Below are 22,020 nucleotides of genomic sequence, written 5' to 3'. Positions count from 1 at the left end.
AGTAACACTTTTTTTCTTTTACTTATTTTTTTTTGTTGTTGTTGTTGGTGGTGGTCATGGGGCTTAACTCCTGGCCTAGGCACTGTCCCTGAGCTCATCAGGTCAAGGCTACCACCCAACCCCTGAAGCCAAAACACCACTTCCAGTTTTCTAGTGGTTAACTGAAGTTAAGAGTCTCATGGACTTTAGTGCCCAGGCTGGCTTTGAACCGTGATCCTCAGATATCACCCTCCTGAGTAGCTAGGTTTACACAAAGCACCCAGCTTAGAGTAACTCTTCTTTAAATTTTTTAAATTTATTTTTTTATTTCAATATATAGAAGGGTTACAGTTATATTTGCCAGTTAGAGGGTGCATTACTTCTCACACATTGATATCCCTTCTTAGAGTAACTCTTTTATGTCCAACATTAACACAGCCTTCTCATTCTAGGCTTTACAAAGTTTGGCAGTAGTAAAGAAATTAGCATTGATAGTAGTTATTATAATCAATAAACATTCATCTATTTTGCTAAAATGGCACTGATCCTGGTTAGCTATGTAGCAAATGGCAATTTGGGTAACCAATGACAAGAAAGCAATTGAAAAGCCATGCATGCACTCATTACCACTGCTGGAGAGATGATCCAAAGGAAAAAGCCTATCATGAAAAACACCATCATCACCATCTTTGGATATACAATACACAAGTGTCATACCATAATAACTTCCACTGGGGATATTCACACTTGGTAAATAGAATGTTCATTTGGGGAAGAGAAAATGAAGGCTTATCTTTTGGCAGGTTTAGTTACTGTGAGATACTTAATACCATGGCTAGTAGTTGTGACTGAATACACATATATGTAAGAGGTAATGGCTGTTGGCTTGCCTGAGAAACCTGTCTTCATTGTGATCTTGAAGAGATCTTATAAAGACTCGAAGGAACTCATGGATTAGGATGTCAGAAGCTGGTTTGTTCTGGAGGCAGAACTCATTAAGAACACTCTCAAAGGCTGAGTGGAGGGAAGAGAATGGGGTATCATGAGGATTTTACTTTCTCCATAGGAACAGGACATGGCAGGCTCATTTTCCTACCTTACTAATCCATACCAGTTTCTACGCAGTACTTGAAAGAAGCTATGGATAGAGCATTTCAGCTCCAGTCAGGTTCTCAATAAAAGAGATTCGCTGATTTCACTTTATCTTTCCTTCACCTTGCATGAGGCCTGTCAACTCCTGGCTTAGATCACTGAACCGGAAGGCAGTATACTTGAAATTCTGAGAGATATTTTTCTTTTCTTCCAACAGTTTATTAGAAGGAATGTAGACATTAAAAAATGCCTACTGGCATAAACATACATTGAGGTGCTTTTTTTCCAGCTCAGTTATAAGTTGAATCAAAAAAAGAAATTAAAAAACCAAATAGTGTATTATAACATTTTCTCATTTGCCATCTCTCATGCATACTATATTCTTCTGTGACTCCAGTCTATCTCACAGCTGAAAAAATAGGATGCTGCTTTCTATGGTTGATTGTTAGAGCAAAGCAGCCTGACAATTTCTACAATCCAATATAACTAGCAAGTTTTGTTTTGAAGCTGAAATCCTAAATTATAGGAGACTTTGCTATATATTGTGGCTTCTACTGTTCTCATTTTGTACTTTTCCCTTCAATATCTGTGCTCCTTCTTTCTTCCCAAAAGTCATGTCTTAACTCACTTTTAAACATATTATCAGAAAAAAAGTGCTATGGTTTATCTTAGACACAGCTTGGATGATTGGTTTGGCCTTTGTTTTTAAAGTTCCAGAACAGAAAAAACAACTGAGTATCCATTATTTAACAACGGCTAAATCTAAATGAAAGCATGACAATTTCCACACCAGATTTACCTTCCTAATTATGCTTGGCGAATGTTTCCACTGACTGATGGAAAGAGATAGCACCTGGGAGAATGCCAAACGGCAGAAGGAAATATGATCTGAGATTAAATATGTCCAAGGAGAAAGTCCTGAGTAGACAAGAGGCAACAAGATTTTTAAAAAGAGTTCAGGATCCTTCAATTCTGTTCACTTCCCCCTTGTTTTTGAAAAAGAAAAAAAAGAATTGGTGGAAATATAAACAGTGCACTTTAACCATGATGCTGTCAGAAATAAAGATATTTCCTATACCTCTCTAGAGTTTTAGGACAAGATTTGGAAATGGAAAAGCATTTTCAAATATTTCTAGTACCAAAATAGTTTGGAGAGATTTCTTGGTTCCTAACACTGCATAGTTCTCATTGATTCCCATCTTCTTATTTCAGTTTTTTTATTCTTAACCGCACATTCATGATTTCTGAAATCACTAGGCCAATCCTGACAATGGACAGGAACAATACAGGGGCTTTGAGCCTTTTATAATGTATCATAAGTAGGCATGAAGTAAGATTGAGACCATGGGGATAGATTTGGAGACTTAGACTCACTGGGCAGTGGGAGAGATTCAATTAGAGGTAACTGGCTACTGCAACTTTTAGGAGAAAAAAAATGGAGACTAGCCATTCTTCCCAAACCCATTCGGCAAAAATGAATCAGTTAAAACAATGTCAGAGGAAGCACTGCAACTTGATTAAAGCCCAATGATTAGATCATGAGATACAGAAAAACAGTCTAGTTTTGGCATCTTTTTGCGCATATGTTCTCACACTCACAAATGGCACAGTCCCTACTCCTTAGGGTTTAAACCTGGCTGCATCTCTGGGTGAAGTCTGGTCTGAAATGAAAGCACATGACCTAGAAGCCTTGGGTGTGGACAAAACGCTGTAATTTCATAGAGAACACAGGATGGAAAAAAGGGAATATAGCTTGAAGTAATCAGAGTGTTTTTAGCACTTTTTTCTAGAATTGTTCCAAACTAGGAGCCCAGTTTTCCCTCTCAAATTTGAAATTGTGTCATAGTCATTGTACATTTAGTTGCTAGTTTCAAACAGCTAAGTTCTGACCAAACCCAGGCAACCATTTCAGGAATTCTTTCTCACATGGTTTTAATCTAGAATCACAGTCTGTCCACCTGGACTATCAAAAGCACCTTCTTTCTGGTTTGCTCTCCTCATTCTATCATCCAACACATATGTGACTTTTTTCTTAAAATATTTCTCATACCCGAGGCATTTCCTCTGTGTTCTCAGGAGTCTTTAATCAATAAGGGGCTTAACAATTTGGCTTTACCTAAACTCAAGGCACATATCTTGCCACATACTCCTTTCATCACACTGTACCACAGTGGCAATAGCCTTTTAGTTTTTCTTTTTTTCATATATTTTTACTGTAATTAATAGAAGGGTTACATTATAGTTACCAGATAGAAGGTGCATTACTTCACAAACATGGATACCTTTTCTCATGTCATGGTCCCCATTTCCCCCTCCCTCAGCTCCTGCCCCTCATCTTGTTTTCTCTCCTTCCCTATCTGATTTCAAATAACCAAATATGCATATATACAATATATCCGGTAACAAGATGAAATATTGTAACATTATGAGATAACCAAGGGACAGCAAAAGAGATGAGTGATAACATCACTCATCAAGGATATTGTACGTTAAGGACAACAATCACTCATTATATGGCTTTTGTTTCTATATCCTGGAGGTCCTTTCATTTAGTGTCATACTATTTGGCCTTATGTATCTAGGTTTTACTCTATTGTAAATCTCTGCTAGGAGAGCCCAAGGTTTCTACTGATTATGACAAATGAGGGAAACCATTGAGCCTATGTTCCTTTGAGTCTGGCTTACTTCACTTAATATGATTTTTTCTAAGTCTTTCCATTTCCTTACAAATGGGGCAATATTGTTCTTTCTGACAGAGGGGGAGAAGATCTTCATTAACCATGCAACAGACAACAACTATATCAACAGCTCAAAAAATTGAATCACTCCAAAACTAATCTCCAAAGAAACAACCATCCAATTAAAAGATGGGCCAAAGACTTAAAGAGTCTTCTCTGAAGAAGAAATAAGAATGGCCTATAGACACATGAAGAAATGCTCGACATCTCTGGCCATAAAAGAAATGCAAATCAAAACAATTCTAAGATTCCACCTCACTCCAGTTAGAATGGCCAGGATCAAGAAATCTACTAACAACAGATGCTGGAGGGGATGTGGCCAGGAAGGATAATTACTACACTATTAGTGGGAGTGCAAATTCGTTCAACCACTATGGAAAGCAGTATGGCAGTACCTCAAAAGACTAAACATAGAGCTCCCCTATTACCCAGCAATTCCACTACTTGGCATTTACCCAATCATTCAGAAACAAGGACATACTAAATCCACTAGCACAATGATGTTCATTGCAGCACTATTTACCATAGCAAAGATATGGAACCAACTCAGATGTCCCACAGTTGATGAATGGATCAACCAGATGTGGTATTTATACACAATGGAATTCTATGCTGCTGTCAGAAAGAACAACATTGCCCCATTTGTAAGGAAATGGAGAGACTTAGAAAAAATCATATTAAGTGAAGTAAGCCAGACTCAAAGGAACTTAGGCTCAATGGTTTCCCTCATTTGTCATAATCAGTAGAAACCTTGGGCTCTCCTAGCAGAGATTTACAATAGAGCAAAACCTAGATACATAAGGCCATATAGTATGATACTGAATGAAAGGACAGCCCTTTACCTTTTCTAAACTCAACACACTGTAGTATTTTTCTTCCCTTTGTTTTGTCTCAGATTATGTTGAGATATGATTTGCCCTCATTGGATGAACACATTGAAGCATCAGGAGCAGAGGTTGAAAAAGCTTGCTTCATTTGTCTTGAGAATCTATTATGTATATGATATTTTGTTAAATCACCTCCATGTTTTCAGAACTATGTTTAGATTATGGGGAAAGTTCTCAGGGCACTCATTAGTATAAGCTCCACACTATTGAGACAGTCGAATTGAGTAATTTCCTAATGTACAACTATTTAAGAAAAGAGAAATTATACCTGAATGAGAACAAGAATACAATCTAAATGAATATGACAATATTAAAAATTATAGATCTTGAAACTATATTTCTAGAAATATATTCCCATTTTAAATTGTGATATTTTTTGCATAAAGAATCATAAGTACACAATTAAAAACAATGTCCTACTAATTTATGTTAAGAAATATGTGAAAGAAAGAAATGGAATGATCCAGAATGCAATTTTTTAGGCAAAAATTATACCTATGGTCTCAGTGGGTCTGTGATATGCTCTCAGTGGAAACTAGGGCTCCTGGTTTTTCAATTACAACTTTGAGTCATATTCCTTGATTAGTAACAAGCAATCAATCATAATTAATTAGATAAAATGTTCAACCGTTAAAATCATTACCATTAATTAAAATAATTATCTCTATTTTGGCTGCACTTCATTACCATTTCAGGGAAACACATTGCTGAACCGTCTCACTACTCTCAGTGAATTCAAGGCAGGCGATAGATGAACTATGCACTATTTAAAGAATGTCAACTTGAGTCAAGTTTTGGACTTCTTTTGTGTTTCATCTGTGGAAATTAGCTGAGTGTATAGTGCTAGACTTTATGAACGAGGTGCTTGGGTTGATAAGGGAGGACTTTTGAAAAAAAACATGTGCCTTGGGAAGAAATATTTGTTTCAATCACTGAAAATGACTTTGGAAGACCTGGGGCAGAGGTAGAGTCTCAGGGGAATCTGTGGTGTTTGCTGCCTTGAGTTTCTTTGGTGCATACATTTTTTTTCTAAATTAGTTGTCTTTTATTTTTTTCTCTGTGTACACTCTTTATTTCAAATATTTGTTATAACACCATTCTTAATCCTTTAGGACATGAGCAAAGATCACTCCCTGCAGGAACAACACTATGTACATAACTTTTACAGAACCAAGGCAACACTTCTGTAATTGAAAAGGAAGGAGAAACTTCAGCTGCCATCAAGCATTACCTTGTGGTGGTCGTAGAGTATACTGTTTTGGAAAGTTTGCATACAGCACAGGAATTCTGGTTGTTTTGTTATACTCCTGACTCAGGTGCCATTAGATCAATGTCACTCAAATTCCTGGCCAGCCAAACTGCTGCAGCAGAGTCCCAAATTCCTCCAAAAGTTGTTCCTATCCATGGCAAAGCGGTAGTTGCCCCGAAGCCCATCTTCCATGTTGTTTGGATTCACCGGGGCTTCATTTGCCGGGTTGGTAGCGTTCACCGCCATCCCGCTGGAAGCCATAACAGCACTTGCCCTTTTCTTTCTTTCTTTTTTTTTTAAGGAGGAAATTGCTATTGAGCCTTCCTTCTTAAATGTTAGTATGGCATAAGTTTGACAACAGGCTTACCATTGGGGTTTAACCACTGATTATCTTGTGTTATTACTCTAATACAGCATATTTTTTAACTTTAATTCAATTTATTTTTTTCATACATTTTTATTGTAATTAATATTAGTGTTACATTATATTCACCAGATAGAAGGTGCATTACTTCACAAACATTGATATCCTTTCTCATGTCTTAGTCCCCATTTCCTTCCCCCCACCCCCTCCCCTCATCTTGTTTTCCCCCCTTCCCTATTCGATTTCAAATAACCAAATAAGCATATGTACAATATATCAGAATAAGGTAACTGTAACAATATGTTCTTAATGTACTCATTAAGGACAACAATCACTCATTATATGGCTTTTGTTTCTATATTCTGGATGTCCTTTCATTTAGTGTCTTACTATATGGCCTATGTCATACAGCATATTTGTATGTATATAATCTCCACAGGTTATGTACTTGTCAATGTTATTCTCTTGTGTGCTAGTACTCCAGGGTATGTGCAGTCCCAAGCATCTCACAGGAGCTCAAAAAATACTTGCTGATGGAAGAAATTGTCTCTTCCAGTGTTCTAAGTATATCAGATGTTATTTTTATTTTTGTGGGTTGTGGGGCTTGAACTCTGGGCCTGAGCTCTTCAGCTCAAGGCTACCACCCTATCCCTGGGCCTGGGGGTTGTCCCTGAGCTCTTTAGCTCAAGAGTAACACCTTACCCCTTGAGTCTCAGCACTATTTCCTGTTTTCTAGTGGTTAATTGGAGATAAGAGTCTTACATTCTTTAAGATTACACGCGTGAGCCACCATGCCCAATTTCAGATGTTATTTTTAAGGGAAAAAAAACCCCAAAAGCAATAAAACAGACTTAACAAATCAACGCAAAACAAACTGCAGTGTAGCTCTCAATATTTAGGATTGTACTATAGAAAAGACAAAGCTTTATTCTAATATTGAAGCAAAATTCAATTTCTGAGTCCTTCATTATTCTAATATCACAAATTCATGTTCTTTCTTAAATTTTGTTATATAGCTAAGCAGGTGTATCAGGAGGATTTCTATGTATCAAGTATATTTCTAACAGCTGACATTTATGACTTCTTTTAATGGTTTTTAGTAAATTTATAACTTGTTTCAGATTTTTTTCCCTCTTCAGTATTTGGAAAATGTGATCACAGAGTTTGGTGCATAAAATCAAAGCCTAATGTAGCATATTCTTTAGACAATCATTTTTTTGTAGTTGTTATACTAGGTATTGTCTTGTCTTCTCCCTTTCTTCATTTCTGAAGTAGAACATATATCTATATCTATCTATACATATACATATATGTGTATATACATATGTATGGACTTGTATTTTTTCCAAAACCTTAATTTGGTCAACTTGTAGTGAATTAAGAGCACACGGGAAGCCCTCTTATCATTCTAGATATGTCTTCATCATCAAGGAAAACTAGATCAAGTAGCAGAAATAATGAGGGACCCAATAATGTTAACTTGGAGTTGTGGGGGTCATGAAAAATGTCAAATCTGATACTTAGAATTCCAACATAGGATGGAGGAATCAGGTTATGAATTTTACATACATTATTAGAAACTTGAATACTGCTTTTTGTGTAAACTATAGCTCTGTCCCCAACTGACGCCAAGTCCCATTTAGGGCTAAGATACTTCAAGCACTCAGATATGGGCCATAATTTACCTACAACATGGTCCAGAGATGAATGTGAAGTATGCCATATTAAACATGACACACCACAGAGACAAAAACAAAAATGGACAAATGGGGAAGTGTTACTGTGGCTCAAGTAGTAGAGCACTAGCCTTGAGCTGAAGAGCTCAGGAACAGTGCCCAGGCCCAGAGTTCAAGCCCCATGACTGACAAAAAAAAAAAAAAAAGCAGACATATGGGACCGTATCAAACCTAAATATCTATTCAGCAAAGAAAACAATCAGGAGTCAAGAGACAATCTACAAAGCGGGAGAAATTATTTGTAGACATCAGACAAAGTGTTAATGTCCAGTAAGTTTAAAGAATTGTAAAGTCTGAATATCAGCAAAACAATTACATAAAACAGGCATTAGCTCTAACATGGTATGGTGATATACTTCTGTACTCTGACTACATTGGAGATGTAGATGGGAAGCTTGTGGCCTGAGACCAGATCTGAGATAGGGAGACTGGCCCCAGGCAAAAAAATCAAGAGCCAATCTGAAAATAACTAAAGAAAAATAAAAGAAAATATGAGGCATGGCTCAAGTAGTATTGCATCGGCCAACTAAGTGTGAGGTCCTGAGTTCAAAATCTAGTACTGTCAATCCATACCAATGAAGAAATAGCCCCAGATATCACTAGCAGGTAGATGAAAACAGTAATCAACATCATCAGGGAAATGCACATTAAAATACTTCAACCCAGTAAAAGTGGCTATTATCAAGAAGATTAAAAATAACAAGTGCCAGTCAAGATAAAGAAATATAGAATCCCTGCACTCTATGGGTAGGGTTATAAGAAAAATAAGAAAAGCTCTGATGGGCAACAGTACAGATTTTCTAAAAAATAAAAAATAAAACTATCATATGATCTAGTTATCTTAGTTCTGGATATAATCAAAAGGAAATCAGTGGAAGCAACCTCTCCACTGTCATGTACACAGTATTCACAACAGCTAAAAAATGACAACAATCATATCCAACGACTGGTGGGTGGATAAAAAAAATAAGGTACACATGCTCACAAACAAAATAGAATAATATTTAGTCACAAAGAGGAATTAAATCCTGTCATTTGCAGTAACATGGATGGAACTGGCGATCGTTACATTAAGTAAAATAAACCAGGCACAGGAAAAACAAATGCTGCATGATCTCACTCATATGTGGAATTTAAAAATATTCATGGAAGTTGAAAGTAGAATGTTGCTTATCAAAGGCAAGGAAGAATAGAAGTGAAGTAGAGATGTGAGAAAAACAGTCAGCTGTTACTGAGTTATAGTTAGGAGATGTTCTGGTGAGGCATAGTTTACAGTATCATTCTGGGATCATAGATCACAATGATGTACGTTTCAAAAAAAGGAGAAGAAAATATTTTGAATATTTTCACCACATACATATGATAAACGAGGAGATAAATATACTTAATCTTCTTTAAAAAATGTACTCACCATGTACACGTATCAAAGTTCAGCACACTGCTCTATTTAATATGTACAAATGTTTTATTTTATGTATCAAAAATAGGCTAAATAGAAAAAGAAAAACACCTTATGGTCCATTTCTACGACGCTTTGTACCATGGCTTGATACCTGACGGTTGCCTAGATGTGGATATTAGAACAACCGGTTCACAGACTTTGACCCTGCTTAGAAGACTGCACTCATCTGCAGCATAAAAGAAACTTGAGCCCATTGTGGGTAACTCATGCTTATTACTTCTGGCTACTCAGAAGGCTGATATCTGAGGATCTTGATGCAAAGCCAGCATATCAGGAAAGTTCCTGAGACTCTTTATCATCTCCAAATCATCACCAAAAAAAAAATCTAGTAGTGGACTTGTAGCTTAAGTGGCCGTATACTAGCCTTGAGTGATGATAACTCAAGGACTGAGCACAAGCCCTGTATGCAAGTCTCAGGACTGGCACATATCCATCCCCCGCCACACATACACATTACTTGAAAATAATGAAAGATTTTGCTGAGTAGCCTAATAGTTGAAGTTATCAAGTCTCCAGACTGCAAAGGCAAGCAGAACAAATGACTTGGATAGCAACAATAGCTCTGAAACTTAAAATTATTGGTCTACAAACCAGTCACTTTATTGTTGAGTCTCATCCAAATGCACCTAGCTTTAAAAGAATAGTGCACAGTAACTCATTAATTCTGCATAACTACAAAAATCCATCTTTACCACAAATGTGAGTTTTCTGACAACTTCCTAACACCTCAAAGTTGTAAGGAAAGGCCTTGTCAAGCTTGTAGCTCACCATGATAGCACAAAGAAATACCCAAAGCTGTTCTCAGGCCAGCATCTTATCTTAAAATGTATCTGTCACTGGAACCATTTCACTTGGTTTTGCTAAAGTCATTCCTTTGTCTTTATTCTTTGAATCTTCCTTGCAGATAGCTCCAGCATTTATCCCTTTGAACACAGTCACAGCTAATACATCATATTGCCTGTCTGTGACAGGGTAGGACACATTGTTACTATGTCTTCCAGCTCCATTCTTACCCCATCTGCTACTCACTGGGACAGAAAATTTCAGTGACTAATGTGAATTGATACTATTAAATTAGAACAAATGGAGAGATGACAATGGTAAAATGGAAGCCATGAAGTTTGCATGGTGTCTTTCTTTTATTGTCCAGTAATCTATGTGGGTGGGGTACAGACCTTGTAGAAAGCTCTTTAGAAAGTGTGGTATTGTGAAGAATCCTCTTTTTGGAGCTGGAAGAGATATATTCCAACCTTAGTATTATGTCCTTTCTATTATATGATCTTGGATGAGGTTGTAAGTCCTTCTTAAGCCTTGGAGTTGATTATTCATACAGTAACAATAATAGCACTATGGTCAGGATACAATGATACTTTTTTCATATATTTTTTATTGTAATTAATAGAAGGGTTACATGATATTTGCCAGATAGATGGTGCATTAATTCCCATACATTGATACCCTTTCACATGTCTTGGTCCACACATAGTTTGGTGTCTGATATAAAGTTTCAACCAAATAACTCTTTGACTTCCTAACAGGAAAGTTGGTATTTTCATTGTTCCAATTTTTGTACACTTCCAACTACCTACATTTACCTAGGGACTATGTTCAAAAGGAGAAAGGCAGAAAATGAGCAAAATGATGTTGGCAGCCTGCTGGGCTGTAAAGTCAAGGATGAAAGCCTGCTGAGTTCTACCAGAGAGAAGTGCAAGAGGCAGTGAAAATACAGAGATGCAGAGAGTTAGGGTTTCAGGGCCTCATGGATGGGAACTGGTCACAAATGAAGGTTAGAGCAGAACTTAGTCTTCTCAGGCTGCTATATTAAGTAACATAGATTGGGTGACTTCAAGAGCAAATATTTCTAATGGTTCAGGAGGCTGGAAGCCCAAGGTCAAAGTACCAGCAGATTCAGTATCCAGATAGTTCCTCTTTGCCTTGTATCCTCACACTGTAGATAGCAGAGGGAGGGGGGAGACTTTTTTGTTCTTCTTAGAAGGACACCAGTCCCTTCATGGGGGCTCTGCTTCCTAATGAGATCCTGTTAGGACTTTGGCCAATGAATTTTGAGAGGATATGAATATCTAGTTCACAGCAGGTTACTTTATAGAAATGAGTTAGTCAGAAAGACACAAGGCACAAGAGCAAAGGCAAGAGGGGGCAGGTCAGGTTGTCAACTCTGGGGGACTGCAGGTGGTAGGGTAGGTCTGTCATAGAGGGATAGCATGCACCTCTGATGGCTGAGGAATAGGATGCCAATTAGGCAGGAGAGAGAAAGAGAGAGAGAGAGAGAGAGAGAGAGAGAGAGAGAGAGAGAGAGAGAGAGAGAGAGAGAGAGAGAGAGAGAGAGAGAAGGGAAGGAGGGGGGAAGGGAGAGAGGGAGGGAAGGAGAATCAGTTAGCATAGCCATATACATCAGAACTGTCCTTCTCCAAGGTTCTGCTCTCTTTTGCTTCTCCTTTCATCCTTCACTCATCCTACTGGACTGGGAGAAGAGAAATTTCTAAATCATCTAAATCACAGCCCACTTCTCAACTTCATGGTGGAGGTTTACAAGGACAGAAGATTCATCAACCCAACACATCACTAGGAAAGTGTTTTATAAGCATATGGTAATCTTTATAATTCTGTTCTTGAGTCTGCTTCATCCCATATTGAATAAAGAACATGGCAGGCTCAGCAAGCATGATTATCCAGAGGTGAGGTGCCTTGAATTGGGTGACCCAGCTGTCTTGTCTGCTGGGGAATTCTTTTTGGCTGGCTCACTTTCCAGAGGTTGTGTAGTCTCAGATATGGCAGCTATAAATGAACACTATCTGGGAAATGGTTGCAAGTTGCACAAGAGCCTTATGAAAAGGAAAACCTATACTGACGTGTCTTGCCATTGGAAACAGAGGAGAGGTATAAGGTATATTGAAGATGATTCTTTTTAAAATTTTTGTGGAAGTAGCTAGTAATTTATGCAGTGGGCATCTCACCCCATGCTGCCAGGATGTATAAGAAGCTATGAAGTATCACTGTGCGTTCAGCAGCTCTTCAGAGACTAGTGTTTCAAACTTTACCATCAAGGGCACAGAAGCTAATCTAGATTCCTCCTTTCCCATGACATGGTTACTTAACTCATTCTTTGATTCTGTGACATATTCCATTATCTTTTCAGTACATTCCAATTTGTTTATATTTTGCTTAATTTAGCCCTAAGCACTTTCTGTTGCTTGCAATCCAAAGAAGTATAATTAGTACAGTGCTGTGTGGAGGAGTTTGGGAGAAGAATCAAGGGCTCACCAATCTGACCATGGCTCCATGGATTCACTTATACTTGCCATACACATGGATCTATGTGGTTGATCAGAAACAGGTATTTTTATTTTGTAATGGACTTTATTTTGTTGGCAAAGACAATAAAATATATTTTTTCAGTAAATCCCTCCACTCTGACCACTTTCAAGGTGACAGATTAAATTTTACACTGTAGAATTCACAAGGACTCTCTTTAGAATTTGTAGAGTGGAGAAGCAGGTATTTCTACCGTGAGATTCACAGGGGATTTTGTCTAAGTGTGTGACTTTAATATAGAATTTGAAGAAAAAGGCAGCATACTCAATTTAATAGCCAGCCACCAAATTTATCAAATTCCCTCAAGTGGATTACTGTCATGAGGACATATGATATCCCTGATTCTGTCTAAATTAAATAATAACAGGGCTGGGAACGTGACCTCGAGGTAGTATGTGTGCCTAGTATGCATGAAGCCCTGGGTTTGATTTCTTTGTACCACACACACAGAAAAAGCCAGAAGTGATGTTGTGGCTCAAGTAATAGAATGCTAGCCTTGAGAATGCCCAAGGACAGTGCCCAGGTCCTGAATTCAAGCACTAGGTCTGGCAAAAAAAATAAAGTAAATCATAACAAAAACACTATCAATTTTATTTTCCACTTACAATTTTACTTTCATCCAAGTGGGGGTGAAAAAGGTGGATATATACAAATCATGAGAACAAGTGCCCTTCTCTTCCCTACCCTTTCCTCCCCTCCCCTCCCCTTTCCTCCCCTCCCCTCTCCTCCTCTCCCCTTTCCCTTCCCTCCTTTCCCCTTCCCTTCCCTAGCTTCTTTCTGTTTAGAAATTATCCATTATGTAAGCATAATGAGGAGATTACTTTGCCATTCTTACTATGTTTGTTTCTGAAGGGACAAACTGTTTCAGAAAACTGCATTGCTTCTTTTATTTTGATTTTTTCTTTTGAAAAATTAAAACTCTTTATATTTGTTTAAAAAATTGGAAAATGGAAGCGGAAAGATGAAAAAAATGAAACCAATACATTGGTGCAGGCCTCCAGCTGGGATTAAACAGGATGAAAAATCAAGCTAAAATGTTTCCAGAGAAATCTTAGTTGTTGCCTCTCTTCTCTCTTTGTGGTATTGAGGATTAAACCAAGCTATGTTCCTAGCCCAGACATTTCTTCATGAAAATGCAATGAACCATTATAACAGTGATACTCATAGGGCAATATATTGGAAATGAACTTTACAACTTGGGAGAGGTGTTGGGGGAAGGGAAAGTAGGAGAAAAATACAGGAGGGGGTAACAATGTTGGACAAGAAATGTACTCACTACTTTACATATGCAACTGTAACTCCTCTGTACATTACCCTGAAAAAAATAAAAATTTAAAAAATATGTATGCACAGTGAATGTGGCTTAGTGTTAGAGTGCTTGCCTAGCATGCACGAGACCCTGGGTTCCATTCCTCAGTACCATATAAACAGAAAAAGCTGGAAGTGGTGCTGTGGTTCAAGTGGTAGAGAGCTAACTTTGAGCACCAAAAGGCTCAGGGACATGCCTAGGCCCCGATTTCAAGTCCCAGGACTTGCAAATATATATATATATATAAATTATTATATATGGTGAAAATTACAATGTAAAATAGTATGAAGTCAATAAATCTTGATATAAGAATAAAACCTTTTGGTCCCTGAATGTGAGCCTAATCACAGCTGGTCTGCCTGAGAACCCCTGAGCCACATTTCCACTCCAACAAGATGAAAGAAACTATCATGAACTAAGAAAAACTTGCCAAACTGCAGGCAAGTACGCATTGGTGGGAAAGTAAGTAACAGCTTGTAGAAAGAAGAAGGTGGTTCATAGAACAGCTACAGCAAACGACAAAAAATTTCAGTTCTCCTTAAAGAAGTTGGGAGTGAACTATCTCCGGTATTGAGGAAGTGAAAATGTTTACAAACCAAGGAACAGTGATCCACTTTAACAACCCTAAAGTTCAGGCATCTTTGGCAGCAAATACTTTCACCATTACAGGCAGCTGACAGAAATGCTTCCCAGCATCTTGAACCAGCTTGGTGCAGACAGTCTGACTCGTTTAAGGAGACTGGCTGAAGCTCTGCCCAAACAATCTATGGATGGAAAAGCACCACTTGCTTTTTTTGATGGAGAGGATGATGAAGCTCTCCAGATATTATTGAGAATTTTGATGAGGATTCTAAGAATGAGTCAACTGAATTGAGTCAACTTCTGAAGAAGATACAACTTGAAGAAGTTATAAGAGCTGCTATTTTATGACTGCTTTTTGAAATTCATCTGTTTATGGATCTGATCAAATCTAGATCTCTTAATATTTTTAAGCCCGAGCCTCTTCGACAGTGCAGCTCTTTTCAGTTTTTGCTTAGACACAATTCATTCTTTGCAGCTAAGGAAGCTGATAAAGCCTGGAAATAAAGGTGAAATAGAGATTAATAAAATTGTTTGCCTAGTTAAAAAATGTGATCTTTTGATGAAACTGTTTTTCCTGAAAGTTTCAAATGTTATTTACCTTTGGCCTGACACAAAAGATTCTATAGATACTTTCCAGATATTTCTTTGGATATAAGTTTATGAAATGAAGAATCAGTATGTTTGGATGGTTGATATGTATACTAATTTATGAGAGACCACATGACTTTCTTAACATTTGTCTATATATTTCCAATGAAAATTGGGTCAGGTCATATACTCTGTGAACTTGTAACTCAGGCTTTCAAACTATTTCAATTTGTTTTTAAATTTTCAACTCTTTGTGGGAGCTTTGTCTTGCTCTTCAAGTTGGAGGTGATTTCCTCCCGAACAGCAGGTCTTTTAAGCGAGACTTTAGTAGATAGAATTCTTTTAAGTTTTCAAACAAAACTCAAAAGGACTATTGAACCTCGTGAGGATTTTCTTACATATTCTTATACAGTGGATGCTTGGATGAAGTTCCCAGTGCATTCTCTAGGTTTTCTTGAGCCTTTACAACAAACATGTTTTTGATAGTCTCCTATGTGTTGGCAAGTTAGTTTTGACTTTTCTAAGACACCTTCTTCGAAGAGTTTCATTCTTCCTTTATGATCCAAGACTCCTAATTCTATGACATAATGCTGAGTCTTAAAACTTGTCCTACCATTTCTATGAGGAGTGGTACTTCATACAGAAAAGATTCATGGCATCTCACCTGAGTTTGGCATTTTCTAATTGTTTCTGGTGGCCTTGACCAATGATATTACTTTAGTCATTTGACTTAGCCTGAAATTATTTATCAGTTAAAAACATAGAATTTCCCTTTTATTTGAAATACAGTAGGGGCTGGAATGAGTTTCATGTGTATTTTATTGGCCCTGGGGTGCTTAAAAAGTAAGCAAGTAAGTTCCATGAGCCTAAGGACTGTCAGTTTTAATAAGATATTATATCCTAAACACTTAGCATTATGTCAGCACATAGAATCAATTAAATATTTGCTGAATGTATAGATCATATTAAGTAGCCCTGGTTCATTTAAAGAAAATGCATGGCAATTCTCAATAAGTTATATGGTTATATAAGTTCTTATGTCTGAATTTGAATGTTGACAGTGGTTTTCCCTTCTTTTTGCTGGTCTTTATTAAACCAACTGTTGTTTGTGATGAGGGCTGTATATCGCAATATCCTTCTTCAAGCATTTATTTGAAGAGAGGGAAGAAAATTTCCCAAGAGAGTGTATCATTTCCAAAACTATATGCTGAATGGTGTGAGGTCCAGAGAGACAGTGTTTCTATGTACTAGTAGAAAAGTGCACTGCATGCTGTTGCTAAGCAACAGCTTGTGCCAGCTTCTCTTGAACGAAGGCCAAGGGAGTCAACAGAAACCAATGGGCTTATAAGAAGAAGTGTTTTCACCCAGAATACCAAGTTTTGTTGTGTTCTTTTTTTTTGCCATTACAGATTCCATATATCTTGGCCAGTATTTGGTAGGGCAGGACTCAGTATATGACAACAGTTTAACAAACTGTCCCTAAAGCCATTTCATGAATTATTGCTCATGGCCAAGTATTAATTATAGGATTTGTGTACAAAATGTAAATTCAAGAAGAAAGAACACATTTCCCTACATGATGTTCCATTTACACCAATATGTAGCCACCCACCTATTTCTTTCCCATTTGAATATTCCATTCCAGTCCTTTTTCACTTGGCTACATGCTTCATGCAGAGTAGATCTGCTCTAGACAGTATGTTCAGACTCCATTTGTAACTAGAAAATTCTTTCAGCAGGTGTTCAGGGTGCTGTGGTTTGCCACGGGTAACTTAACAAATCCATTCTTTTTGTTGCCTGAAAGCATTCCAGTGGAAGAAATATGGCTATTGCTTTGTTATGTATTATACCCTTAATTTAGAATCATGGGGTAGAGAATATATCTTGCCTTACATATTATTACATCTGAATTTTATGCATGGTTTTGTATATGGCAGTTATGGGTTCACTTAACCTGTATCACAGACCTACTATATACTATATATTCACATATGAAAATTTGTATGTGCATAATCAAGTCACATGAACATACACATTTACAAAGTCTAGTAAAGTGTAACTGGGGTTCATTTTCCAGCTTCAATTTCCTTTAAAGTCAAGCCTATATAGTTTGTGTGTGTGTGTGTGTGTGTGTGTGTGTGCGTGCGTGTGTGTGTATGTGTCTGTGTGTCTGTGTGCGTGTGAAATATGTTGACTGGGATAGACATTGGTCATGAACTAACAGGATTCTAAACCCTCAGATATGAAACTTGATAACCCAAGCATAATCTTTCAGGTTTTCTCCAAAGGAGAATCATAGATCAGTGCAGGCAGCCTATGTGTTCTCCAGGGATTTCCCTTAAAAAAAGGCTAAAGTTGAGATACACACTTGCCCTTGTCTCCCCCATCCCCCAATCTACTAAAACTCTTTAGCCTGTAGGGCCTGTGAGTGTATATTTTAACCAAAGCTTCTAGACAAATGAAGAGTTTTATATAAAATGTTTCTTTTTTCACTTTAAAGACTGATAGGCCATATGTCTACTACTCATAAAACAGAAAATGACTTGTTGCTGCAATCATTTGGCCTTTGTCTTTATTCATAGCTCTATCATGTATTATGTATAAATCCTTCTACTTTTCTTTATTGCTTTCTTCTATATAATGATATGTAACTTTAAACAGTGGATTTGGGGGGGGGCCTGAGGTTGACATTTATCTAATCGGAATCACATTTTTCAGAATATTTGGTTACCTTTCTCCTTTTTGTATATTCCAGCATTCAACACATGATCAGTTTTTCTGTTTGTGAACTTTAGCTTCAAGGACTGGTTCTCACAAATGATGTTGCCAAGAACATTTTTGTATATATTTCTAGTTGTGTAAAAGTTATATGTATATACTTAAAAGACTACGCACCAAATATATACCTAGGCATAACATTCCTAGATTGCCTGTGCAAATTCAAATGTACTAGATGGATGATTTTTCCCAATGTATCTTTATCATTTGTAAGGAATTGTGTTGGCTTTAGAGAGTATAACTAAATTATCATACATACTTTTCCAGAAAGCATGGGAAAACAAAAGGAGGCATAATTCTGATTTGACATTCATCTGGCATTCTCAGAGAACCTTGCTCCTACAAATTTTAATGATCTAGGTAGTAGAAGCTACAGATTGAGATCTTCACCACCTCTACTTACTATTTTTGATATTCAATTTGTTTGGCTATTAGTAAAAAAAATTATAGAAAAGACATGAGAAAGGGTATCAATGTACGTGAATTAATGTACCTTTTATCTGGCAAATATAATGTAACCCTTCTATTAATTACAATAAAAATATTAAAAAAAGAAAACTAAGCAGCAAAATTTGCTCATGGTTTTGTGGCAGTAGATTGGGGTTCTCAGCTCGAATCTATAAAAACACTGTAAGTCCTCCTAGAGTTCATCCTTAAATTGAATAATACACTGTTTGATGACTAATTGTTACTAGTGTTTTTATTAAAACAGGAATGGTGGATAGTCAAGTAAGTTTTTCCTTTTCTTACCTTTTGCCAAATTTCAGTCTAAAACTCCAAAAACATCATGGATCTTCCCCTTTTTTTGCCCTTCATAGGACTTGAACTCCTGGCCTGATCACTATCCTTAGACTTTTCTCAAGTCTAGAGCTCTACCACTTGAGCCACAGTACCACTTCCAGTTTTTTTTCTATGTATGTGGTACTGAGGAATCAAACCTAGGTATTCGTGCATGCTAGCAAGCATTCTACCACTAGGCCAAACTCCCAGCCCAAAGACCTTCCCATTTTTTAATGCTAATTATATCATGGTTTGGATGTATTCTTCAAAGTTTCCATGTTGGAAACCTAATTTCGAAGTCAAGTGCATTGAGAGATGAGGGTCTTCGAGAAGTGGATTAATGTTATTATTGTGAGTATTTAGTTTAGATAGAAAAGCAAATGTGGCTCCTCTTGCTCTCCTTCCCTCTTGTGCCATCTTGCCCTTCTGCTTTCTACTATGTGAGGATGCAGCAAAAGGCCTTTGTCAGATGTCAGCCCTGGAATCATGGAGTTCCCAGCCTCCAAAAATGTTCAAAGTAACCTCTGATTTTATAAATCACTAGGTCTGTTATGGCAACACCAAACGAACTCATACAACCTGTCTTTCAAAGAGAAGGAAGAGTCAAACATTCTCTGTGTCTTCTCCACAAGATACTTGCCTGGTTGATCAAAGTACCACAGGTGTGAGAACAGACCAAGGACTCTTTCACTTAAGACTCTTCAGGAAACACAAGCCAAGGAGCAAGGCCTAAGCGTGTTTCGTTTGACTGGTCACTTACCAGATGAAATTAGACATCGCTCAAGATGCATTGTACTTGTAATCTGACATGTTGGCTTGAAATTCCAACTATCTAAATAATAAAATAATCAATTATTAAAAAATGAAAGTGGGACTATGAAGATAAAACCAATGTAAAGAATAGTTATTTCCACCAAGGGAAAGGAGAAGGATCTAATTACAGAGGAATGAACAATCCTATTTTAGTGATTTTTAATCACTGCTTTAGTTATTTTTATTTCTTAATAGCTCCATGGACTGGAGATGTGATTCAAATGGTAGAACATCTGCCTAGCAGCAATCGTGAGGCTCTGGTTTCAAACCTCAGTACCACACAAAAAAAGAAAGAATAGCCTCTTAATGATTCTTTCATAATGCCTTACATGCAAATACATATACACATTAGTGTGGGGGGGTGTACATGTGTGCGTGCTGTTCTATAGTGTGTGAGTGTGTGTACATGTGTGTGCGCTGTTCTAGATTTGGGCCTATGAACAAATAAATTAGAGAACTAATACTGCCAATAATATGCTACATTTTTCAGCCTGAGTTTGATGGATTTTCTTGGATGGGATATATGGTGCTTAGGGAGCTCTCAAAACTAGGAGACTAACGTAGAAAGGGTCTTGACTGCCTCTTGATAGGGTCTTACATATTACTCGGAAAAATAAATATGTCTAGCAATGTATAACAAAATGATAGACTGGATGAGAAAATTCCTGTTTATATCAAGCAGGGAAAAGGCTACAATTTATGAAGCTGTAAATGAGTCATCAAGGTTTCTCTTTATGGAGGAAGATAATATTAACAGCTGTTCTATTGGATTCCATTTGCTTAATTCAATAGGCTTCTTCTAGTGGTTTATTTGTTTAATGTTTTACATCATGTAAATATTTTGGTCTGATTGTAATATGCATTTGGATTTCACATTTCAGGTTTATGCTTTTGTGATGAGGTGTTTTTTGTATGTCAGTTTTTGATCCAAGGAAATCATTGAAGCAGAGCAACAAAGGATTGATAGCACAAGTACTGATGAGGATCAAAGTCCTAATGAATTTTTGTTATCTCAATAAGAAGATCTCTCTTCTTTAGTCCTCTTTGACTACCACAATTGCAGAATTGCACAATTGCATGATGTTCTATTTTGTTACCTTCTCACTTCTTTTCATTATTCCCTCTCAGGTTCTTTCAGTGACTTTTTGTTTTAGTCAGTGCAGATGTGATCATGCTCTGGTCACAAAGATGTCAGTGGATGAATGGAATAAACATTTCCTTCTGGCTCCAGCCACATGTCTTGGTGGGTTTGGCAAGGAGGCTCTGCTCCATACAGGCACTGATGGCTCAGGGCTCAGGGTGGTTCCTTTTCTTGGTTCTAACTGCAGTGGTAGAACCCCTGTTAGGAAAATGAACCTGGAGGATTAGCTTTTATCCCATTATCTTGGAAACAACTCAGGCCATTTGTGAACCATTGTGGTCCACTGTGGGTAATGGGGCTTGGGCAATGTCTCTACCATTTGAGTCATCCCTCCAGCACCATTTTGCTTTTTTTTCTTCTTAAAATTATATGAAGTTGTACAATGGACTTACCATCCAACAGAGAAATTTATTAATACAATATGTCTTGTTCAGTGGTTTGGTTTTTTTTGTGGTAGGGTATCAATTTATACCAAAGCAGCCTGTGCTGTGATCTTCCTACCTGTGCTTCATCAAGTTATTGATTTGTTTGGATGTATTTTCTCAGACTTCTTTTTTTCCCCAGGCTGAACTTGAACCTCAGTGGCCCAATTCTTCATCCCCCCAGTACCTAGGATTCTAAGCTTGAGCCACTGTACTTGGCTATCTTGATGTGTTCTATCATGATTCCCATACAAGACCTCATTTGAGAGAAAGGAACCATGTTAAAAAGGGTATGAATTCCATGCATTTATATGATCTGTTTTTGTTACATTCTAGGATCTTAGGATTCTGAAAAAGTTGGCCATGAACAAAAAAGACATATTGAATATTAATGAGCAATCTGTTTTTCATTCTCTTTGAAAATGAATTCAGGTTAAAAAATAACTTTGGCACAAATGTACACTTAATTTAAGAAGAAAATGTTGAGTTAAGTACAATATCAGATTTTCAGTTTTGGTCATTCTGTAATCACTACTTTTCATTTCTCTAGAGTTTATTGTTGTTGTTGGGTAGGTTTCCTGATATGCATATAACTCACTTCATTGGCAAATTTATGAGTTTTTCTTTACATCTGAGGAAAAGATATGTAATAGTTTAATTAAATCTCCCCCTCCTTCCTCTATCATGGTGTTTCTTGACCATACATTTTCCTGTTTTCTGCTGCCTATGAGATTATACAAATGACAGAAAGGAGAGATATTGCTTGA

General features: G+C 37.2%; 2 pseudogenes; one reads left to right on the top strand and one right to left on the bottom strand.

Moving 5' to 3' along the window:
• Window positions 1–5,995: 5,995 nt before the first annotated feature.
• LOC150058807 (mitochondrial import receptor subunit TOM6 homolog pseudogene) lies at window positions 5,996–6,206 on the bottom strand (annotated as a pseudogene).
• An 8,353-nt stretch (window positions 6,207–14,559) lies between these two features.
• On the top strand, window positions 14,560–15,079 carry LOC150058806 (transcription factor BTF3 pseudogene; annotated as a pseudogene).
• The last annotated feature ends 6,941 nt before the right edge of the window (window positions 15,080–22,020 follow it).

The sequence above is a fragment of the Megascapheus bottae genome, chromosome 9 (genome assembly GCF_031878675.1).
Source record: "Megascapheus bottae isolate mThoBot1 chromosome 9, mThoBot2.hap1, whole genome shotgun sequence".
Taxonomy (NCBI): domain Eukaryota; kingdom Metazoa; phylum Chordata; class Mammalia; order Rodentia; family Geomyidae; genus Megascapheus; species Megascapheus bottae.
This window is presented reverse-complemented; position numbering and strand designations above follow the sequence as displayed.